The 23,240-nt window shown below is 34.8% G+C and overlaps 1 long non-coding RNA gene across 3 annotated transcripts in view; it reads right to left on the bottom strand.

The window, feature by feature from the left end:
- The window catches only part of LOC109159377, a 2,342-nt gene extending 423 nt beyond the window's left edge, over nucleotides 1-1,919 (bottom strand). The window contains exons 1-3 of one of the 3 annotated variants that reach the window (XR_002050559.1): nucleotides 1,812-1,919; nucleotides 393-1,361; nucleotides 255-281 (exon numbers count right to left, since the gene is read on the bottom strand). This is a non-coding gene — a long non-coding RNA (uncharacterized LOC109159377). Of the gene's footprint in view, nucleotides 1-254; nucleotides 282-392; nucleotides 1,362-1,788 lie in introns of all 3 variants that reach the window. The other 2 variants (XR_002050561.1, XR_002050560.1) reach the window with 2 other exon arrangements.
- Nucleotides 1,920-23,240: the final 21,321 nt, after the last annotated feature.

Here is a 23,240-nt window from a genome sequence, read left to right as displayed (position 1 = left end):
TCCTCTTGGAAGTGATATTTACACTTCAATGTTAGGAGTCCAATGGATCAGATCCAAGCAGAGATCGTATTTCATGACGAGGAGGTAAGCTTTATGAATAAATAGATATTTCAATACTATTTTATCATTACTTACTACTGATTTCTAATATACATAGTACTGATTACTGGATTTTGGCCTATATCTATATTACTTCTTTCTAAGTCTAAAAAGGATAGCAACACTGTAATGTTAAAAGATTTATAGAGGCTTACCTCAGAAATCAGGGAGAAGTTCTGAACCTGCAAAGTAATAGGAAGCCATCAAAATCAATGGAAAAATTTGATAATGTGATAGGAACTTATTTCAAATATACATAGTACTGATTTCTAATGAAACTTGATTTTTGATACCATGACCTTCCGTGCTTCAACTGTTTATGACAATTGTTGATTGACTTCAAGGAATCTTGAGGTGTTTCTGCCACAGCACTATGTAGATTTTTATTCAACTTTATTTGCAAAAGAAAATTCATCAATAAATGATAAGTTAAACAGAATTAGAACACAACTATAAACAACTAACTTTTTGCAGGAAAACTCATAGAGGATGTACATTATGAATAATCTTCAGTATTTGCAAGTTTTCAAGAATTGCTAACACTTAATGGGAAAAGGACATAAAAATCTATTTTATTTAGGCTCATGCTTAAAATTAATTAAATCAAATTGGCAGAAATGATTTATTTTCAAAATTTGATAACAATTATTTGAATACTTTGCAATAAATAGCACACATAAAACTCTTAGTATTCTAAGATGCATAATAAAGATCAATCTTTTACTTTGCACTGAACCAGTTTTAAAGAAACTCATGACCTTCCTCTCTAAATCTGAAATTATAAAAGAGACTTCATACATCATCAGAAAACATTTTCAAAACCATCTCTCCAGACATATAGTCAGTATTTTCATACTCAAGACAACATGAGGAAAATTACATGCATCTTCAATCACTATTGGGTCAATGAGGAAGCATCTGGACCAAAACAAAGGTAAATCTATCTACTATTCTGATTATTACACCACTGATGTTTTAAAAATCTTATGTATGACTGAAAACTACCACAGGAGAGAGTAAATCTTAGTACACACTTAGGCAGACCTTTGCAAACATAGTCAGAAAATAAATCACATAACCATGAACCAATATAGTTTTTTGTCTAGCATGTATCCAGCTTTACGGTCAACCTATGAATATATACAAACATGAACCTGAACAAAAAATCTGGAAAAGATTGAAATCTGTTCTAAATCTAAAGAATGAAAAAACTCATCTTTGTAGCAAATTGCCGTTTACTTTTTCTGCATCCCAACATGCGCCTGAAAAATATTAACATAATATTAAACCTAATTGTTAAATAGAAAGTCTGCATATAAAAAAATGCTAATAACAACAAAATGAAAGAATTTTGCTTCAAATCTGGTTTTAGAACTACGAATCCACCAAATAGATTACAAGATAATGGGGATAAAAATACAAAATTTGTTGTCAAAATCGTCATGCATGTGATTTCGATTGAAGGATTTCATCAGATCTAAACTTGACCATCGACTTAGTAGGTAAACAAACCCTTCACAGTTAGGGTTCACTGTATCTATTCAATTTCTTAAAAATTGTATGATAGAATTGGAATTAAGTGAGAGATATACTAGATAACTTAACGGAATCGAGAACTTAACTAAGAAATTGAAGTACAATGTACAGATATAAAATTGAAGTAGTTAACTAAGACAAAGTAGGCCATACGAACAGTGTTAGGATCATCTCACCAACCACCGGCGTCTGGATTTAGTGTTGAACCACCGGCGTAGCGAAGAAGAATGGGACTGAACATTCTGAAAATGGAATGCGTGGGGAGAGGAAATAGCAGAGTTGAGGACAAGGGGCGGTTAGGGTAGAGAAGTAATATTGCCCAAATTCGAATAAAATTGATTATTAAATTTAGTAATATTATTAAATTTGATTATTTATATTAATATAATAAATAATTTGTTAGTTTATATTAATTAGTTTATATAAATAATTTGTTAGTTTATATTATTATATTAGTGTTAAGGGAAGGTGGGGCAATTTATATCATGCACTCGTGTGCGCATTGCATTGTGCGCCTTGATGCAAAACGACGTCGTTTTCGTTTTAGATTTTTTTTTTATTTTTTTAAAAAATTTCGCTACTCAATGTTGGCAGTTAATTTTTCTTTAAAAAAAATTCTCATGTTAAAAAAGTGTACATAATTTTATATTAGAATACACATAGTTGTATATAAACAAATACACATAGTTATATAAACAAATACACATAACTGTATAAAAAAATACACATAATTGTATATGTAAATACACATATTTTATAAACAAATACACATAATCACGTCAACTCCGTACGACGTCGTTTTGGGAGGCACGGGGTGCACAGTACTCTGTGCCCGTGGTGCAGAGTATAACGATTGGGAAGGAGGTGGTCATCGGACGGTTGAAACGGAAAGCGAGGTGGTCGTCGAACGGTTGAAACGGAAAGTGCAGAGACGAAGGTCATAGAGTGATGCTTTTGGAAATGAATTAGAGTGATGCTTTTGGAAATGAATTATTGGGTTGAAGAGTGAAGACAGAGATGGGTATGAATGATATTATTATTATTATTATTATTATTATTATTATTAGTAATTTGTAATAATAATAAAATTATTTGACTCAGTTTTGTGTTAAAAATGTGTTAGAGCAAGCTCATTAATGCATAATATGGAGATAATGTAAGTTGAATTCTCTCATGTTGAAGATAATAACAAATGTGGAAAAGGAAGAATGCAAAAATAATTCTCCTGCAAAGCAAAGCAACGAATGGACTGCGCGTATATGCGTCAGGCGCGCAAGTCGGCACGCGTGACGCGTTTGATTTCATCTATTTTTTTATATTTTAACTTTTTTTTTGTTTTGTTTTTTCTTTTTTCTCTCTCCCCTCCCACTTTCTCTTTCTTAATCATTCTTACATTATCCTCCAAATCTCCCCAACTAATGTGGATGCTCTAAATATCAGTTGAGATCAGAGCTGTTGGTATTAATATACTTTTTTTATTATTATTATAATACATTTTGTAATATATATTAATTTTGTAATTATTTGATTTTATGTAACACTTTAATATTAAGTATATTAGTTGTACTTAGTTAAGGTATTTAAATGTCTTTTGTTCTAAACAATTACAATTTAATTATCTAATGATTTATTTACTATATTATTAAAACAATGATTATAATATGTATCCGTGCATCGCACGGGACAATACTAGTAATAATATAATAGAAATGATTTTATAAACATCTCATAATAGTTATAAAAAATAATTGTAGAAACACATCTAATTTTTAATTTAACAATTATTATTATATATTAAAAACCTTTTTAAAAAAAACATAATACATGACTTTAATTTGAAGCACATAAACAAAGAATATAATTATGATAATTAATTTGCAACCTTTATTTTTATTTCTTATAATAATTAGTGTAGAATCCGGGCTATGCATGAGGGCAAATTATGTTGTGGACTCAAATCCAAAAATACACAATTTATATATTGATTTTTACAATTTACATACTGAATGTTCACAATTTTTATATACTGAATGTTCACAATTTACCTATATATATATATATATATATATATATATATATATAGGGACGCACTCAGGTGCGAATAAGTGCCCAGGAAGGAAATGCGAACGAATCAGCGCGTGACACGTGTCCAGATCTAATAACTTAAAAAAAAATCGCGATGGCATTTTCGTAAATAATTGAACATCGAAGTGCAAGTAAAATCTCTTATAAGTGCACCTATTTTCACCTATAAGTGCATGTAATTTTGCCTTGTTAGCATTCACTTTCCACAACCATTCATGCACCTGGGTGTGCTTATAACTATATGTGCAACTATTTATAACTATAGGTGCAACTACTTATAACTATATGTGCACCTACTTTCATCTATAAGTGCATGTAATTTTGTCTTGTTAACATTCATTGATCTGAGTTCAGCGGGTAGTAATACTCCTGAAAACCACTCGCAAACATTCATACACCTAGATGCAACTACTTATACCTATGTGTGCAACTACTTAGAACTATAGGTGCAACTACTTAGAACTATAAGTGCAACTAAGTATTGATGCTCAGTGTAAATTTTTACTTGCACCTATAATACATTTTACATGCACTTGTAATACATTTTACTTGCACTTCAATGTTCAATTATTTACGAAAATGCCACCGCATTTTTTAAAAAAATCAGTGTTTCTCATCCATTAGATATGGACACGTGGACGAACAGAATCCATTCCTATTTCGCGCCTGGGCGAGCCGTTCGCACCCGAGTGCAACTCTATATATATATATATATATATACTTACTTAAATTGTCTGAACGTATGTATACATATGATCTTCAAATATTTTCAAAAGATATATATGATCTTCAAATTTTTGGTATGTTTATTAATTGACAGTTAATGTACTTACTTTCTTTTATTCGGATGATTATTACAGTTACTTTTTTTTTTTTTTTTTTTTTTTGAGAAAAAACATAAAACTTTTATTAAATCAATCATCTTGCAAAACATGGATGATAGAAGGCAACAGAAAGAAAAAATGAACCGCACAATCTAGTTTAAATAGGACTTCCCTAATTAACATATGCCCGTCCTATTCTTAGACCGTTTCACAAACAAAAAGCTAGCTGAGGTTAGAAATCTCTCTAGTAAGTCCTTAACATCCTCATTGATAATAAGATCAAAGAGTAAATACCAGTCAAGATCCCTCGAGTTTTGGTGGTTTCACCACCTATAGTCCTTAACTTCCGTAATTACCATCCGTGATCCTCCGAGTTGCGAAACCTGACCAGTTGACATCCTTCCGTTAGTTCTTCCGTCTAAGGTGTCAAAAGTGGGGGTCATTTTCCACAAAATACCTTCATTGGCTCCATTTTTGGGAAATCAAGAACTCACACCCACCCCTTCCGTCTCCACCTTCAATGGCATTACCGTCCAGTGATTTAACTCGAACTGCGTGGAGAGACGAACAGGAAAGGTCGTCGTCGCCGTGGCGGGTGTGACAGCGGCAGCTGTTGGAAGCGTAGGAGGACTCTGTGGACATGGAGAGAGGGACGCCTTTGAAGTATGTCTCACTATGTGACGTCTACTCGGCAACCTCCCCTTGCGTCAGGGCCAACGGATCGAAGAAAGTCAAGGCCTCTCGCAAAATCACAACTTTTGACATCCTGCAGCTAAGCAATTCGTTCTGGCGGCACCTACCAATTATATAAAAATGTGGAAGCCCCCTATTACGCAGTTCTACACGCGCCGCTGCAAGAGGAACCAGTCCGAACCCTCTTTTTTCAACTCTCTTACATTGCCCCTGCAACCAATTGTTGCAAAACTGGACAATGTGGTGGTAAAGAATGAAGTAGAAAAGGGAACAGAAGATGCGATTGTTGCAAAGGATAAGAATTATGATTCAAAGAAAAGGAGAAAAGTGGGGAGCTTGAAATTGGTGGTGGATGTGAATACAATTAGCAGTGGCCTTAATGGGTTAAGGGAAACCCGGAATAATAAGGATCAATTTTTAATCTGGGCAAATTCATTGCAAAAAATGAGTTTGGTATGAGCACCCCTTCCTTGTATTTATCATTTTATTATTTTGTGGGTGGCCAATTTTTGAACTTTTTGGTCATCAAATATGGGATTTAGGGACTATAAAAGTGGTGAAATCATCAAACTCGAGGGACCTTAGCTGATATATCAAAAGAAGAAAATATAGAATGACTTGGAGCCCGTTGGAGTCATGCAGTCTATCTCAACCTCTATGTAATCTGCATTGATCTCTCTCCTTCAACCATTTCAATGCATCCCGGACCCTAATAGCTTCGTCTTCCCCCGGAATTTAGAAACCATTTCAAGGAATTTAATTTCCTTTGCTACAATATAATTAAAGTACCCACCCCATTTGAGTCCTTTATAACGCAGCCTAGGCCCATCTTTCTCCGATCTATATACACATTAATTTGAGTCCACCCAATTGGGGGTTTGGTCCAATTCACAACATGAACTTCATTTTGAGATCCACCTGAAAACCCTTGGTTGATAGCAGATCGACCAGCCATGAAGAAAAAAGCTTTCACCTAAGGAGATAGCTATATGTAAATTCTGAACATTTAGTATATAAAATTGTGAACATTTAGCATATAAATTGTAAAAATTCAGTGTGTAAATTGTAAATATTTAGTCTATAAAAATTGTGAACATTCACTGTGTAAATTGTGAACATACAATATATAAATTGTTTATTTTTGGATCCTGATCCACGCACCTTGCATTATGGACTCAGGTCCACAACATAATTTGCCCTTTATCAATATCTATTTTTTTTTAAAGGAATAAGTGGTAATTTCATTCGAAATAAGTTGCAATAATGTCAGGTGGGAATAGGTCCCAATACAAAACAGTAGGCTGCTAGAAAGTGGAAGATGCTAAAGCATGTGCTAAATAATTGTCTGATCTATGAATAAAATTGAATGAACACCTCAAAACCACTTCACACCAAAACACTACATTTCTCCACCAAATGTCACATCAGAATGAATATTCTCAACATATTTTTACACCAAATTTTTACACTAAAATAATTTGATTTCTCAATTATTATTTTAAATTTAATTAATTTAATATAATTTAGTTCGAACTTAATAAATTTAATATAAAATATAACTTGTGAGGTAAATAATAATTTTTATTAAGATTGATTTTTTTTCATAACATTAATATTTAAAAACAATCAAATTTAACAATAATTTTAAATTTTAGTTTATTCCATAATAATAATAATAATAATAATAATAATAATAATAATAATAATAATAATAATAATATAGCATAAAACATGGAGTACATTTAACATAAAACATGTATTTGAAATTTTAATTAATATATATTCAATATTAGTCTTGTTTCGATCGACTCAATGAGATCTTTAAAATGATATAATTTATATTTATTATTACAAACTTTAAATATAAGTATTTAACAAAATACAAAAATAACATATAAAACAAATAAGGATACATTTAGAATTAGAAAAGAAAATAAGGGTAGGATTTTCATTTGGCTGCCCCTCCCAGATTTGCCATGGATGAACAGTGTTACGCCATATGGGGCGCAGCATTGTTCATCAACACCAAATTATTTGGCGATTTGGTGTTTTGTTGTTGCACGTTGAAGACCAAAAAATTAAAGAAATGAACAGTGATGCGCCATATATTATAAATTGTGAAAATTCAGTATATAAATTGTGAAAATTCAGTATGTAAATTGTGAATATAAGTTGGTCATGTCGTATGTGAACTTTATCCTGCGTGACAAAGATGACAATGTAAAAGAGCATCTGCATCTCAGCTCGATGGATATATTGTCAATGAACGACAGATCGAAAACATATACTCAGGTAGTGTGCAAGACTTTTCAACCAAAGTTATTCTCGACTACGTTTGATCAATTCTTTATTGATATTAAAGAAGCGTTGAATTCATCTAACGAATTCGATCTGCTTCAAATTTGTGAAACAGTCTGCGATTCACGTTTCTTGTAGCATTGCTAGGGAAGTTGTTTCTATATCTGACGGTAAGGAAAGGTATACCGTAATATCGATCCTATTTGTAATCGCTTCAGCATATGATTAAATGAAAGAGCTTATTTATTTTCAAAAAAAAATTTTGAATATTCAATATGTAAATTGTGAATATTTAGTATATAAAAATGATGAACATTCAGTATGTAATTGTAAACATATAGTATATAAATTGTGTATTTTTGGATCCGGACCACCTTACAAGGTGGACTCGGGTCCACGGCATAATTTGTCATTTATCAATATCTAATTAAATGAGTCATGTCGGGTTAAACCACACAATAAAAATCTTAGTCCGATCTGACTCACATCCAAAAAAAAAATTATTTATTTATTTTTATTATAATAAATTATAAGTTAAAAAAATTATATATATTTGTATATAGAAATAAAAAAAAAAATTAGAGAGATTAATTAATAGATAGTGTTTATATTAGAGATTTTTATATAATATATAGTTTGTACTATTTCAATTTTTTTAAAAATTTTTATTTGATTGTGTTTGTAGAGAATGAACCCGTATTTGTTTATGGACAGTTATATGTTGCTGCTAAGTAACTCAGACGGTCTCAAGATATTAATTTGTGGCGAAACACAAAATAATTGTACTTCTACTACTGATGTAGTTTATAAGGAGGTTTTTTTTAATAATTTGTAATTTAATTTTTTCTGCCAATAATATCTTCCCTTTTTTGCACAATAACACTTTATTTTTATTAAAATTGTATTTACCCCGTGCATCGCACGGGACAATATCTAGGAAAATACTAATTATGCTCCATAGGAGAAAGTAAAATACTAAGTACATACCACCAAAGTTAAAAAAAAAAAAATGTGATTCAAAAGGCATATGAAAATAATGATCTTATACCCAAAAAAAAGTGATTTAAAAGGCATAGTAAAATAATGATTTAAGGAACAGAATTATTTAAACCTTTTTGTTAAATAGAAAGTCTACATTGTACGTAGCTGTTTCAAGAGTTAGTAACCCAATGAGTTTAAAAATTTTGATTTGTGGCGAAAATGTACCATGTCTAAGTACGGCTAAAAATGTTGTGTACAAAAGAAGTTTTCAACAATGTGTAATAACATTTCAAAGTTGATCATTTAAAATTTATTAGATTTTTAAATTGTATATTTTTTCATCCAATTATATTATACTGAATATTCTATATACTATATATATAGTCGTGCATTGCACGGGTGCAACTACTAGTTTTCTACAATATCTACTATACTAATAAGAGCCCAAGAGAGTTAGGCCTATAATGAGTAGAAAAAATGGCGGTCAAATTTTTTAATCAAATGAATGGCTCAGATTGATCAGATTTTATTTTTTTCTTAAGATTTACTAATTTATCCTTAATGAATATGATTATCCGTTAACTTTTCCGTTAAATATTATCTTTTCCGTTAATTTCTGTTAGTTCACCGTTAATTTACTCATTGATTTCAATAAGAAAGGTTTTAGGTTCGAACTCATCCCAATCAAAGTTGGCATAATTAGTACTATATCAGACTCTTATTAAATTAAATAATAATTATATTCGCTACATTGTCCCTACAATGTCTTTATTAAAAAGAATATTCATTATCAATAAATTAATTAAGAGAAATAATTATATTAGTTATATTGTCTTTATATTTCTCCAATGTAAAAATACTTTACATTCAAATTCATCAATTGATTTATTCACTATATTGTCTATTATCTTTTTGTGCACTATTTTTTAATTAATTATCAAAGTTATAATACAAAATAATGCTATATATTTATTTACCAAGTATTTTATTAATACCATAAAAAAATTAAAAAAATATAATTAATAAGGCCAATCATATTAACTACGGGTTTTGTTGACAAAGAGAGTATTCAAATCACACAACAAATTGAAGTGAGAACAACCTCGCAATGTCCTTGTTTGACAATCAGCAGTTAGCGGATGTCAACGGTTGGTAAAAAGATATTTAAAAAACTTAGCTGTTTAGATTAACATGTAAACTGACCTGAGGGTATACATATATTTAATAATAATAATAATAATAATAATAATTGTTTTAATATATATATATATATATATATATATATATATATATATATAATTAAGGCAATCATATTAACTATTTGGGAAAATTATTGACAAAAAGAGTATTCAAATCACACAACAAATTGAGGTGGAAAACTACCTCGCAATGTCCTTCTTTGGCAACCAGCAATTACATCTTCAATATTAGTATATATTTAACATTTCATGTCCTAATTTTTAATTGTTCTCCCTTATGTCTCGTATTTGGTTCCAACCATACCAATACAATTATAATATTGACAATTATAATCAATCTTGACTATATTATCTGATCTTGCATTTGTAAACTTAGAATTACATATTTAAATACGCAAATTCAACATTCAATTATCTATGCATGAACAATTGCAATATAATCTTGCCTTAATATACTTTAAACTACTTATTAAAAAAAACATTGGGCATTATCCCAATCGCGCAATGCGCGTAAAAAACTAGTATATACTAATGAGAGCCCAAAAGAGTTAGGCTTATAATGGGTAGAAAAAAATAACAGTCAAATTTTTTAATCAAATGAATAGCTCAGATTGATCAGATTTTAATTTTTCCGATTTTCTAATTTATCCTTAAGACCTTAATTATATGATTATCCGTTAACTTTTTCGTTAAATATTATCATTTCTTTTAATTTCTGTTAGTTCACCGTTAACTTACTCATTGATTTCAATAAGAAAGATATTAGGTTGGAATCCATCACAATCAAAGTTGGGATAATGAATGACATACTACACTTTACTCTTGTAAAATAACAACAGAGAGGTACTGTACTTCACTTCATTTAATTTTGGCTACACATAGATAGGTAGGCAGAGAGACGCTCTTTTTCAGTTCTTGAAATCTATCTAGGCTTTAATTTGTGGTCACTTTACTCTCTCTATTAAATTTAATTTAATGTCAGCATGGCAGCTCAATTGATCACATGGATAAATTTAAGAATAATGATTTGGAATTAAGTCTCATCCGCGACAATAGAGAGCTTCTTGTGCACAATAAGCAAAGATCTAACTTTTATATTCAGCTGAGTTACCATAATCTAAATTCTCTCAAATTCTCTGTGGACCGGGGCGTGAGGCCATTGGGTTGGGATTCAACCTCAATTTTGGGAACAATTAAATTTATTTTAATAATAAACTCTATTCTAAAGTAAGCTTTTTCCAAAGTTCCCCTTTCTGCCAGTTGTTTCTCTTCACTTTTTCCATCACTTCCCCACTGTTTACCTTGGATTCAATCCAAGAAAAAAAAAAGGGTCAATATCTCAAGTGGCAAATAGCTAACTTGGTCCATTTTATGAGCTAATTAGGTTTGACTTGATGAAGTTATTATATAACCTATGAAGAATGGAACTAAATCACACTTCATGTATCACTCAAAAATGGGTATAGGTCAATCGATAACTCCTTAATTGGTTGTTTCATCTCTTTTAAAAGGGTCACTACAAGACAAAATAGACAGTTATCATTAAAGACAAAGAAACCATTTTCAAGGGTTCGATCATTGGCTTTGAATATGGAGCAGCCTTAAATCTTTAGACCAATTGTCCCACAATTCAACGAAGAGATTAGTCACTACGTCTGACGGTGAAAACTCTAAGTATACCAAAAAAAAAAAAACATGCGTGAAGAATTTAGTTAGTGAGCATTACGTGATCTAATCAAATTGTATAAAAAACATCTCCATCTCTGAGAAGATAGCTAAGAATTTAACTTCCAACCTGCTCATACCACTATATTTCCTTTATTAAGTTAATGCAATTACCTTATCTCCTAGTTAAATTGCCTAATAAATCCCTATATAACCATTTAAATCTTGTATATAAATGATAGTGTTAGAAGGATTAACCATGACCATCTTTTAATGGTGTTAATTGCAAGCTTAGACTAATTAAGCTTAACCACAAAACAACACACCATTGGACTTCTCTTAATTTTCAATCTCAAATAGGTCTACTTTGATAATCAATTTCTCATTCACCAAAAAACAACTTGCATAATTTTGTTTACATTGTAACATAAATTCTTCTATCACGTGATGTCTCATCTTGGACATTATATTTTTGTAACAATTTCTGCATTGAGAGTGTCATCTTCTTCCAAATGCTATAGTAATGTAAAATCTAATTTTTGATACCATTACAAAGCCTTGACAATCATGTTTAATACTTCATCCTCACTTTGTTGTTCAAAACTGTTGTAATGTAAAATCTAATTTTTGATACCATTACAAAGGCTTGACAATCATGTTTAATACTTCATCCTCACTTTGTTGCTCAAAACTGTTGTAATGTAAAATCTAATTTTTGATACCATTACAAAGGCTTGACAATCATGTTTAATACTTCATCCTCACTTTGTTGCTCAAAACTGTTGTTAGAAACTGTCAAAATCTTTACAACTTCTACTAGCTCATCAATAGCTAGTGGAATATCAGTATTTGTCAGTTCTTCAATAATTGATGGAGTATCAAGATTTACCGGTTTATTAACAAAGGTGAAATATCAAGATTTATTAACTGCTCAATAATTGATAGTTCCATATAGGTTCTAAATTGTTTGCTTCTATTTGCATATCACTTGTATTAGTTGATATTTGCCGATCCACCTCTAATTTTTAGTACTTTATATCATCCATATGCCTTTTCATCCATGTTAAAAGGTATGAGTTAACTTGTCGTCATTGTGCATCCGGGATATCATGGAAATTAAAATATCTTTGAGCTAGGGGAGCCCATCTATAAGGATCTTTACCATCCAATCATGGAAGTTCTAGCTACTTTTTGAAGACACCTTGGGTGTGAATTTGTTGGGGTCACCCATTAATAAGTTAAATTTTAAGTGTCTATAAATCTATAGGTGTAGAATAATACCGTAATGTGATCAACGATTTCAATTTATCCAATGAATTGACAAGCCGTTGAAATGTATGACTCATATGTTTAATATTGGGCGGTTTATCCATAATAACAAAAATCAAAATAATCGAAGAAATTGATTTGTGAAACCTATCTATCAAGGCAGTCCTCCAATTTCTTGTTTTGGGAGCAATTAGTTTTGCAACACAATTAATTTAATATGTTGCAATTCAATGAAAGCAGTTATTGATATATACCTTTAAAATTCAATGAAAGTACCAATTGATACAATTCGGTTCAAATAGACGCTACATTGAGCGAGTACTAACTCTGATAAAGAATTAAGGAAGAAAATATAGAGTACAATGTATGTATAAAAAGATTGTATATTGTTGTTCTGGTTGTTCTTTCACAATACATGGAGCCTATTAGTTACTCTGTATAATATTGTATGCCTAAAGTCTAACTAATTCTAATGTTCTCCTAATCCTAATGATAATTCATATTCTATTATTTTTCTAATTGTAATAATATAATAACTGTTGGAATTTTTAGCTAAAAATGGCATTTTGAGTGATTATTTTGTGGTACAAATATATGTGGGTCCACTTCTGATTTGGGTCGGGTCAAAGTGGATTCGGGTTCTTCGTAGTGAGACGAAGAATTTGATATAATGTACGCTTAAAATGGGTAATTGGTGAATGAGAAATTGATTCTCAAAGTGAACCTATTTGAGAGAAGTCCAAAGTACGAGAGCTTAATAAATGGAATTGAGTTTTTCATGCTCTACTTTCGGTCTTGGACGAAAGGAAGCTTAATTGTACTTAAGCTTTATTAAGCTTTGCTAATTGGGATTAAAAGCTCATTTTGGAGCTTTGCACGAATCAATGACTCAATTTGGAGCTTTGATTCGGAAAGCGCGAATCTTTGGCTTAGGTACATTTCGTGCTGTGGATTCGGTGTGCACGAATCAAATGCTATTTGCATTGATTCGTGCTGCACCGTTTCGGTGCTTGCGGACCACTCGGGTGTGGTTTTCGGTCCCAATTCGTTAAAATTTCGGGTTTGTACGGACTTCTCGGTCACTCAGATATTTTGAAACGGGTCGTTATGGTCGGTACGAATTAATCGCGTATTAAGTTCGTGACCGTTGATATTATTTCGATAATAATTACGACCGTTTCAAACGTTATTATCCAATTATTAATTTGAATTTATGATTGGTTTAATGTGCCATTAGTGGACTACTAATTCCTCATTTCCCTATAAAAACTAAGATGTTGGCAGAATGTTTTAAAAAAAGCTCAAGGTTGAAACTCTCCAAATCTTTCTTTGTTTTCTCCCAACTCTCGTTCCGTTTACAAAGAGAAAAGAAATTATGCCAAACATATTCCGTAAAACATCGGAGTGCTCAACTTGTGTTCTAGTTCGCCGGGCTTTGGGTTGGAGTGCTCGAACACCAAAGTCGTAGTCCGTTTTATCCTGGGAGACTGACGCCACAACGATCCTAGCACCCTCGGGAGGTGGCGAATCGGTTTTAAGGAGAGTGTGTGTACACACGACTCGGGCTTCCTCTGCTTCTTCTTGTTTCTTCTCGTTGGGTTAAAACCTCAGGTTAGAAACCCATCTCATGTTTATTTTTTTGTTCTTGGTTTCGGACCAAGTGGTGGGATTAATCTCGGAATGATTAAATCCTTGTACTAGTTTCGTACTAGTTGTGGTGGGATTAATTTCGTGGAAATTAAGTCCCGTGTTCTAGTTTCGTACTAGTGGTGGTGGGATTATTTTGATAAAATAAATCCATATTTGGTTAATATATATATTGTATATATATGAAATTTTGGTTTCGTACCAAAATTGGTTGGAATTAATTTTTTTTTTTTTATAAATTAAATTCCTTTTTTCGGGACAAATATATATTATATATATATATTTTGTGTATCGATTTATTCACCAATCTCCAACAATCTTAAAACCGATTAATTTTTTGGTGATTAAATCGATGGATTTCACGAGTGGTGGAATCGTGAATGTTGTTCGTGGTGCACATTCAAATGGTCGGATCGGCAATGTAGTTGCACTTTCCGAAACCCCGGTGAACTTTGGTTCGGAGACCGGTGATGGCATCAAAGGGTATATCCCTACGGTGAAGGTACATGGGACGGTACCCTGTGGATTGGTCGAAAGACCATGGAAATTCAAGATGTTGAATTTCGAAGGGTTGCAACTTAAAATGTTGTACAACCTAATGATTCTCGGCATGTCATGGTTCTTGACCGAGATGGTTCCTAGTGGAAAGGAACATGAGTCCAACGCTCAAACCGTTAGCATAGTGAGGATTTGGAAATATTTGGTTTTCCTATACCTAAACTATGTTTTGAATGATTTGTGTGACTCGTTGGGGGAATCTTTGGACCTGAAGTATAAGAGTGATGACGCTAAGGCAAAAATGTTTGTCGTTAGCCGATTACTTGAATACAAGATGGTGGATTCCGGGATCGTCCTAAGTCAAGTTGACGAAGGAACGATCGTGAGTGAAGCCTTTCAAGTGGAACCTAGTATCCATTTGTTACCTTTGGGCAGAAAGGACTTCAAGAAGCAATTCTACGGAAAATGCTTCAATTGTGGCATTATGGGTCACAAGTGGACTGATTGTAAAGCACTTAAGTGGAAGAATGATTATTTGGAATCTAGCGTGGTGCGGGTCAATCAGAATGAGTCTGAAATCATCATCTCGGCAATGGTGACCGAGGTAAACCTGGTTGGTTCGAACCAAACGGAATGGTTCATTGATACGGGTGCGACCCGACATATGTGTTCCAACCGTGAGTTGTTTACTACCTTCGAGACGACTAATTGTGGGAAGGTATGGATGGGAAACTCTGCTCAGTCTACTGTGGTAGGCATGGGCAAAGTAATTCTCAGAATGACCTCTGGGAAAGAGCTGACTCTAAACAACGTCTTGTACGTACCGGAGCTACGAAAGAACTTAGTTTGTGGTTCATTGTTGAACAAGAATGGCTTCTGGTTAGTGTTTGAGTCAGATAAAGTTGTTTTGTCAAAATCAGGAATTTACGTAGGCAAGGGTTATGTGCTAGATGGGCTTTTTAAGCTTGATGCAATAACCGCGATTAATAAGAGAATTATTAATTCAACCTACTTACTTGAGTCTTCGTGTTTGTGGCACGGTAGACTGGGTCATGTTAATTTTAATTCTATACGTAGATTAATTAACTTGGACCATATTCCTGCATTTCAAGTTGATAAGCACAAATGTGAGATTTGTGTTGAGGCAAAACAAACGAAAATTCCTTTTAAATCGATTGAAAGGAAAACGGAACCACTTGAGTTTGTTCATAGCGATGTATGTGATTTTAGATCAATACAATTGCGCGGTGGTAATAATTATTTGATCACGTTTATCGACGATAGCACACGATACTGCTATGTGTATTTGCTTAAGAGCAAAGACGAGGCCGTCGATAAATTCATTCTTTATAAGAATGAAGTGGAAAACCAACTTAATCGGAGGATTAAGAAGGTTAGAAGCGATCGAGGTGGTGAGTACGAAGCACCTATTGGTGACTTATGTGCAAGTGTAGGTATCATACACGAGCGTACGGCACCTTACGCACCTCAATCGAACGGTGTTGCCGAACGGAAAAATCGCACATTGAAAGAGATGATGAATGCGATGTTGATAAGTTCGGGCCTACCTCAAAGTATGTGGGGTGAGGCGATTTTGACAAGTAACTACCTTTTAAATAAGGTTCCCCGCAAGAAGCTCGATAAGACTCCTTATGAGCTGTGGAACAGTAGGAAACCTTCTTACCAGTACCTGAAAGTGTGGGGGTGTCTTGCCAAAGTTTTGGTGCCAACACCTAAGAAAATAAAGATAGGTCCTAAGACGGTGGATTATATCTTTATTGGCTATGCACATAACAGTAGTGCATATCGGTTCTTAGTACACGAGTCCCATAATCCGGACGTACATAGTACGTCGAAACGAACATTCGACGAGGCTATGAATAACGGCAGTGGAGGGTCTGAAATAGAACCCGAGCTCGAAGCTAGACGTAGCAAGCGAGTTAGGATTGAAAAATCCTTTGGTCCAGATTTTCTGACGTACATGTTAGAATGTGATACGCATATTCTAACTTGTTTGCTAGAAAATGAACCGGATTTTCTGACATGTTTGTTAGAAAACGAGCCTCAAACGTATGTAGAAGCTGTGACTTTTACGGAAGGATCAATGTGGAAAGAGGCTATAAAGAGTGAAGTGGATTCTATCCTACAGAATCACACTTGGGAACTGGTTGATCTTCCTCCGGGTAGTAAGCCCTTGGGATCCAAGTGGGTCTTTAGACGGAAGTTGAAACCTGATGGTTCCATTGAGAAGTATAAGGCTAGGCTTGTAATTAAGGGTTACAGGCAACGCGAGGGCCTTGATTACTTCGACACGTATTCTCCCGTAACGAGAATAAATTCCATAAGGATGATACTTGCCATAGCCGCACTGCGGAATTTGGAAGTACATCAAATGGATGTGAAAACAACTTTCTTGAATGGCGAGTTAGATGAAGAAATCTATATGGAACAACCTGAGGGTTTTGCGGTTCCGGGCCAAGAAAAGAAAGTCTGTAAATTGGTTAAATCGTTATATGGTTTAAAACAAGCGCCTAAGCAGTGGCACGAGAAGTTTGACCATGCGATGTTAACCAATGAGTTCAATATAAACGAAAGTGACAAGTGTGTCTACGTTAAGGAAACGATAGACGGTTATGTCATTCTTTGTTTATATGTGGATGATATACTCATCGTGGGTAGTAACGATCGAATGATCAAATCTACTAAGGACATGTTAAATTCGAGATTTGACATGAAGGATATGGGTTTGGCAGATTTAATCCTTGGGATTAGAATCGTGAGAAGACCTGATGGTCTCGTGTTAAGCCAATCTCATTATGTTGATAAAATCCTTGCAAAGTTTAACAAGGACGATTATCAAGTGGCTAGGACTCCATTAGATACTAGCGTTCATCTGTCCAAAAATCGTGGAAAGTGTATCTCTCAAGTAGAATACGCTAGGACTATTGGAAGTTTGATGTATCTAATGAGCTGTACCAGGCCTGATATTGCCTTTGCGGTTAGCAAACTCAGTAGATATACGAGTAACCCCAGTGATACGCACTGGAAGGCAATAGTGAGAGTTATGAGATACTTGAGGTATACTCGTGACTGGGGACTGCACTATACAGGATATCCTGCTGTACTTGAAGGGTATAGCGACGCTAACTGGATATCGGATATGAAGGACTCTAAGTCCACGAGTGGCTACGTGTTTACGTTAGCCGGTGCAGCCGTTTCTTGGAAATCCTCGAAACAAACCTTGATAGCTAGATCCACGATGGAATCTGAGCTGATAGCCTTAGACAAATGTTGTGAAGAGGCTGAATGGCTACTCTATTTTGTGGAGGATATTCCTTGTTGGGATAGACCTGTACCTCCAATTAGTGTGCATTGTGATAATCAAGCAACAATTGGGAGAGTACAAAGTCATATGTATAATGGTAAGTCTAGACATATACGTCGAAGACATAATACCATTAAACAACTACTCACAACGGGTGTTGTCTCGGTTGACTATGTGAAGTCAAAGGACAATATAGCGGATCCGCTAACCAAAGGGTTGAGCAAAGATGTTGTTGAGAAGTTGGCACGAGGAATGGGTTTGAAGCCCATGGAATAAAAGTTCTATAGTGGACACCCAACCTAGCTGGCACCTAGGTTCAATGGGACAACTAAATTATGGAACGAAGCGTGTCACTGTGGGGGTCTCGGACTCCCTACCATTCCTCGTTAGAACAGTGACTCCCGCATGAGGCTAGCATGTTGATGCTTTAATGATTCGAATGTCGGTTGACATGTGTGAGTATGCGGGATACTCGATAAAGAATCACCTATGTTAGAGAGAAGTGGGGTCGCTTCAAAGGAGAATTGATGGGCTCAATTCTTTAGAAACTCTCGCAGAACCAGGAAAGTGACCCATGACCAAAACGGGCACACCCATGAGAACAGAACAATGGTTGGAAGGTTCCTGTGTGGGATATGTCATCGTCTACACAAACGGCAGTTGGTTCAAAGACATCAAGTTCTACCATACAACCAGTAGAGTAAACATATTTTCACAAGGCAAGGTTCAAAGGGTAACACATACCTATGCTATGCAGGGATCGACCGTTGAGCACGTTCGTGTCGATTTTTCCTCGTCCCGAAAATCAATTTTCATTCATGTGGGGGATTGTTGGAATTTTTAGCTAAAAATGGCATTTTGAGTGATTATTTTGTGGTACAAATATATGTGGGTCCACTTTCGATTTGGGTCGGGTCAAAGTGGATTCGGGTTCTTCGTAGTGAGACGAAGAATTTGATATAATGTACGCTCAAAATGGGTAATTGGTGAATGAGAAATTGATTCTCAAAGTGAACCTATTTGAGAGAAGTCCAAAGTACGAGAGCTTAATAAATGGAATTGAGTTTTTCATGCTCTACTTTCGGTCTTGGACGAAAGGAAGCTTAATTGTACTTAAGCTTTATTAAGCTTTGCTAATTGGGATTAAAAGCTCATTTTGGAGCTTTGCACGAATCAATGACTCAATTTGGAGCTTTGATTCGGTAAGCACGAATCTTTGGCTTAGGCACATTTCGTGCTGTGGATTCGGTGTGCACGAATCAAATGCTATTTGCATTGATTCGTGCTGCACCGCTTCGGTGCTTGCGGACCACTCGGGTGTGGTTTTCGGTCCCAATTCGTTAAAATTTCGGATTTGTACGGACTTCTCGGTCACTCAGATATTTTGAAACGGGTCGTTATGGTCGGTACGAATTAAACGCGTATTAAGTTCGTGACCGTTGATATTATTTCGATAATAATTACGACCGTTTCAAACGTTATTATCCAATTATTAATTTGAATTTATGATTGGTTTAATGTGCCATTAGTGGGCTACTAATTCCTCATTTCCTATAAAAACTAAGATGTTGGCAGTATGTTTTAAAAAAAGCTCAAGGTTGAAACTCTCAAAATCTTTCTTTGTTTTCTCCCAACTCCCGTTCCGTTTACAAAGAGAAAAGAAATTCTGCCAAACATATTCCGTAAAACATCGGAGTGCTCAACTTGTGTTCTAGTTCGCCGGGCTTTGGGTTAGAGTGCTCGAACACCAAAGTCGTAGTCCGTTTTATCCTGGGAGACTGACGCCACAACGATCCTAGCACCCTCGGGAGGTGGCGAATCGGTTTTAAGGAGAGTGTGTGTACACACGACTCGGGCTTCCTCTGCTTCTTGTTTCTTCTCGTTGGGTTAAAACCTCAAGTTAGAAACCCATCTCTTGTTTATTTTTTTTGTTCTTGGTTTCGGACCAAGTGGTGGGATTAATCTCGGAATGATTAAATCCTTGTACTAGTTTCGTACTAGTTGTGGTGGGATTAATTTCGTAGAAATTAAGTCCCGTGTACTAGTTTCGTACTAGTGGTGGTGGGATTATTTTGATAAAATAAATCCCTATTTGGTTAATATATATATTGTATATATATGAAATTTTGGTTTCGTACCAAAATTGGTTGGAATTAATTTTTTTTTTTTATAAATTAAATTCCTTTTTTCAGGACAAATATATATTATATATATATATTTTGTGTATTGATTTATTCACCAATCTCCAACAATCTTAAAATCGATTAATTTTTTGGTGATTAAATCGATGGATTTCACGAGTGGTGTAATCGTGAATGTTGTTCGTGGTGCACATTCAAATGGTCGGATCGGCAATGTAGTTGCACTTTCCGAAACCCCGGTGAATTTTGGTTCGGAGACCGGTGATGGCATCGAAGGGTATATCCCTACGATGAAGGTACATGGGACGGTACCCTGTGGATTGGTCGAAAGACCATGGAAATTCAAGATGTTGAATTTCGAAGGGTTGCAACTTAAAATGTTGTACAACCTAATGATTCTCGGCATGTCATGGTTCTTGACCGAGATGGTTCATAGTGGAAAGGAACATGAGTCTAACGCTCAAACCGTTAGCATAGTGAGGATTTGGAAATATTTGGTTTTCCTATACCTAAACTATGTTTTGAATGATTTGTGTGACTCGTTGGGGGAATCTTTGGACCTGAAGTATAAGAGTGATGACGCTAAGGCAAAAATGTTTGTCGTTAGCCGATTACTTGAATACAAGATGGTGGATTCCGGGATCGTCCTAAGTCAAGTTGACGAAGGAACGATCGTGAGTGAAGCCTTTCAAGTGGAACCTAGTATCCATTTGTTACCTTTGGGCAGAAAGGACTTCAAGAAGCAATTCTACGGAAAATGCTTCAATTGTGGCATTATGGGTCACAAGTGGACTGATTGTAAAGCACTTAAGAGGAAGAATGATTATTTGGAATCTAACGTGGTGCGGGTCAATCAGAATGAGTCTGAAATCATCATCTCGGCAATGGTGACCGAGGTAAACCTGGTTGGTTCGAACCAAACGGAATGGTTCATTGATACGGGTGCGACCCGACATATGTGTTCCAACCGGGAGTTGTTTACTACCTTCGAGACGACTAATTGTGGGAAGGTATGGATGGGAAACTCTGCTCAGTCTACTGTGGTAGGCATGGGCAAAGTAATTCTCAGAATGGCCTCTGCGAAAGAGCTGACTCTAAACAACGTCTTGTACGTACTGGAGCTACGAAAGAACTTAGTTTCTGGTTCATTGTTGAACAAGAATGGCTTCCGGTTAGTGTTTGAGTCAGATAAAGTTGTTTTGTCGAAATCAGGAATGTACGTAGGCAAGGGTTATGTGCTAGATGGGCTTTTTAAGCTTGATGCAATAACCGCGATTAATAAGAGTATTATTAATTCAACCTACTTACTTGAGTCTTCGTGTTTGTGGCACGGTAGACTGGGTCATGTTAATTTTAATTCTATACGTTGATTAATTAACTTGGACCATATTCCTACATTTCAAGTTGATAAGCACAAATGTGAGATTTGTGTTGAGGCAAAACAAACGAAAATTCTTTTTAAATCGATTGAAAGGAAAACGGAACCACTTGAGTTGGTTCATAGTGATGTATGTGATTTTAGATCAATACAATCGCGCGGTGGTAATAAATATTTTATCACGTTTATCGACGATAACACACGATACTGCTATGTGTATTTGCTTAAGAGCAAAGACGAGGCCGTCGATAAATTCATTCTTTATAAGAATGAAGTGAAAAACCAACTTAATCGGAGGATTAAGAAGGTTAGAAGCGATCGAGGTGGTGAGTACGAAGCACCTATTGGTGACTTATGTGCAAGTGTAGGTATCATACACGAGCGTGCGGCACCTTACGCACCTCAATCGAACGGTGTTGCCGAACGGAAAAATCGCACATTGAAAGAGATGATGAATGCGATGTTGATAAGTTCGGGCCTACCTCAAAGTATGTGGGGTGAGGCGATTTTGACAAGTAACTACCTTTTAAATAAGGTTCCCCGCAAGAAGCTCGATAAGACTCCTTATGAGCTGTGGAACGGTAGGAAACCTTCTTACCAGTACCTGAAAGTGTAGGGGTGTCTTGCCAAAGTTTTGGTGCCAACACCTAAGAAAATAAAGATAGGTCCTAAGACGGTGGATTGTATCTTTATTGGCTATGCACATAACAGTAGTGCATATCGGTTCTTAGTACACGAGTCCCATAATCCGGACGTACATAAGAACACGATAATTGAATCAAGGAATGCATCGTTCTTTGAAGATGTATTTCCGTGTAGGTCCAGTGAGGGACCTAGTACGTCGAAACGAACATTCGACGAGGCTGTGGATAACGGCAGTGTGTTAGGAACCTTGTATTAGGATTTTGATGATACCAATGTAATGTAGAAAGTAGACCCCTAACTCTTGCGTTTTGTATTGTATCGCTACTTTCGTTCTAGACGAAAGTTGCCATAACTCATATGTAATTCGTGTTAAGCTAGAACAAACACACGAAAGGAGTTATGAATAGAAGATAGGCTGATCAAGGCGAAAGAAGACTCCACAGCAACGAAAGAAGGAGTTGTCATTAAAAAGACAGTTCTTTTCAAGACTATCTCAACAAGTATTCTTCTTCTCATCAACAAGAAGAATGCTCTACCTGTCTGATTTGACAACATCCTAGGACAATAAGGACCTCAACTCATGGGACACACTATCCAAAGAGCATTTAATGAAGTTGTACTATCTCTGGAGCTAAAAGACAAAAGTCATCAGATCCTCCATACCTTCAACGGCTACATAGTACAAATCCATTAATGAAGCATTAAATGCATGAGGCTCCATGGTCCTTGTCCAACAGATAAAAGGTTTGAAAAATTCATCTCCCTCCAACGGATGAATTTTCATCACCTATATAAACCAACCTTCATCAACTAAGAAGGTGCTGGTTCATTTTATCACTCCACTCACTCTCTTGCAAAAAGCTCTTAAAAAGTGAACAAATCTCAAAGCTCTTTGCGAACCAGCTATTTAAGGTGTTAAGGCATTTGAAATAGATCAATCATCACTGCCCTACATCT

The sequence above is a fragment of the Ipomoea nil genome, unplaced genomic scaffold, assembly GCF_001879475.1.
Source record: "Ipomoea nil cultivar Tokyo-kokei standard unplaced genomic scaffold, Asagao_1.1 scaffold2827, whole genome shotgun sequence".
NCBI classification, from domain to species: domain Eukaryota; kingdom Viridiplantae; phylum Streptophyta; class Magnoliopsida; order Solanales; family Convolvulaceae; genus Ipomoea; species Ipomoea nil.
This window is presented reverse-complemented; position numbering and strand designations above follow the sequence as displayed.